Below are 2,513 nucleotides of genomic sequence, written 5' to 3'. Positions count from 1 at the left end.
CCAGAGGCTGATGCATGAGAGGGAATGTGATAGTCCCACTCAGTGCCATGTTCTTTGGCCCAAGTGTGTATGAGGTTGCTTTGGAAATGAACCCCGTTGTCTGACTCTATTATTTCTGGTGTATTGTGTCCCCATAAGACCTGCTTTTCAAGGCCCAGGACAGTGTTTCAGGCAGTAGTGTGGCACAAAGGGAGTTTCCAGCCATCTGGTGGTTGATCCCCCCACTGTGAGCACAGGGCACTTGCCTTGGTGTATTTGGGAGACTGATACACTCAAGCTGCCTGGCTATATTGACATTTCAGCCATCATCCTCCATACCAGAGGGGCTTTGTCTGCATGGCTTAATCACACTGCATGTTTCACATCCATTGTGCACAGATTGTTCGGTTCAAATTACTCCTGGATTTTGCTGAGTGCTGAGTAATTTTTATGAAACTTTAAATAAAGTGAGAGCTCTGTGAAAATTGACTGGTACAAGGTAACTCATCTTCATGATGTAAACTGAAGGAGGATGACTCCAGCCAAGTTTGATCATGTTATGTTTAACTTTTGTAAGTCTAGGGGTCTTATAAACAAAGACTAGGAAATATTTCTGAAAAGGGTAATATTGAGTTCAAATATATAAAACTGTAAATTAGTCAAACTAACAAAGCTTTGTGGGTATTTTGGGTAAAGCTGACTTTATTTTTTCAAAGCCCTACTAGGAAATCAGATGACCACTACCAAGAGGAAGTTGAAGACTGAGTTTCCTAACTCCTGCCTACTTATTCTCCCATCTTTAAATGGGACTGGTTTGCTTTTTATTATTTCTGGCTTTACACTTAGTACATGTGAGCAATATTTGTTCTAAATGAGGCAGCACAAAGTTAAACACAGCTCCCGTTTTCCTGACAGAGTTAAACCAGACTTTCATTTCTGTATTGCCTCATTTTAATAAACTGGGCTCCTTAGAGGATTGAAAATAAGCAGGTCAGGACCACCTCGGTTCTTCCTCAGTCAACTGATCATGCCTCATTTCTGGGAACAGGGAGATGCTTACAGACCATTGTGGGACTGGGAGTGGAGACAAAGCTTCCACAAAAATACAGTAATACTGCAATTTTTAGTCTCAAAGATATTAATTTTTTTTTTTTTAAGGGGGAATTGGGTGACAATGAATGTCCTTCTATTCCACCTGCCTTGCTTTTACAGTTTTCTGTGAAAATTTACTTATGCAGCATCATTGCTAAAAAGGCACTGTGCTCCGTGGTTTCCTGTAGGTGGCAACAGTAACAAAGGAAGGCATGCATCCATGAGTGGGAATTTACGCAGCACCCAGGACAGGAGGAGTATGGGTATTGAACTAGTGTCCCGGTCTAGCTCTTTAGAAGTACATGCCTGTTATTTCCCTATACAGTTTTCTGGGTACCTAAACAAAGATTAAACATTTGAAATGGACATATGAGCTCAAAATCCTTATAACAATCTTGTAACAATTTCTGTGTCAGGAATGGATTGGTAACATTGATGCTGAGCATCAGACAGGTGTGATGATGCAGGCAATCAGTAACAGAATGACTGAAAATGAGAAATCAGCACTACTGAGATAGGTGGTTTATTCATCCAGATTATAGCATGTAGCTACTATAGCAGAATAACAACCATAATTACTCAATTGTTAATGTAAACAGTGGGAGTTTTAAAAGGTTATTTTGAAATGTGTTTTAACTTGGGAAGTGACCATATGCAGTTGTCAGCCTTCAGCCATGAAGTAAATCAAAGACCAGCTCTGCAAAAAACAGCTGGTCTTAAAAAACTTGCCTGTGTATACATCCTGTTCCTTGTGTGTGTTTGAGAGAGCCTTTTTGCCAGAACTTCCTTTTGGGGCACATACACCTGTGGGATATTTGTATGTGCTCTACTTGGGAGCATGAGAGAGGATACGGCTCCCTTGATTCCTTCTCTGGAGCTGCAGATGTACCTGGAGCTATACATGAAGTGGAATGGAACGGAATGGAATGGAATGGAATGTACTATTTCAGTTGGAAGAGACCAAAAATGATCATCCAATCCAACTGCCTGACCACTTCAAGGCTTACCAACAGTTAAAGCACACTATTAAGGGTATTGTCCCAATGCCTCTTAACACTGACAGGCTTGGGGCATCAACCACTCTCTCTGGGAAGCCTGTTCCAGAATCTAACCACCCTCCTGGTAAAGAAATGCTTCCCAATGTCAAACCTGAACTTCCCCTGACACAGCTTCGAATGATGCCCACAGGTTCTGTCACTGGACACCAGTTATTTAACTTCTTCCTGTTACAGACTGGCCTTTGTGGGGTTATTTTCTCCCTTAGGATAAGGGATGCCCTTTTCAAATGGGTTCTTTTCCCCTAAATAAAAATATAATTAATTATAATTATTAAATAATTAGATGTTATTATAGAATAATTAATAATAATGAATAATTAAGTACCCCTTGCCACAGTGGCTGGGTAAGGGAGATGGGGAGAAACAGACAAGTCTTTTGTAGTT

This window comes from Corvus brachyrhynchos, unplaced genomic scaffold, assembly GCF_000691975.1.
Source record: "Corvus brachyrhynchos isolate BGI_N302 unplaced genomic scaffold, ASM69197v1 scaffold232, whole genome shotgun sequence".
Classification (NCBI taxonomy): domain Eukaryota; kingdom Metazoa; phylum Chordata; class Aves; order Passeriformes; family Corvidae; genus Corvus; species Corvus brachyrhynchos.
This window is presented reverse-complemented; position numbering follows the sequence as displayed.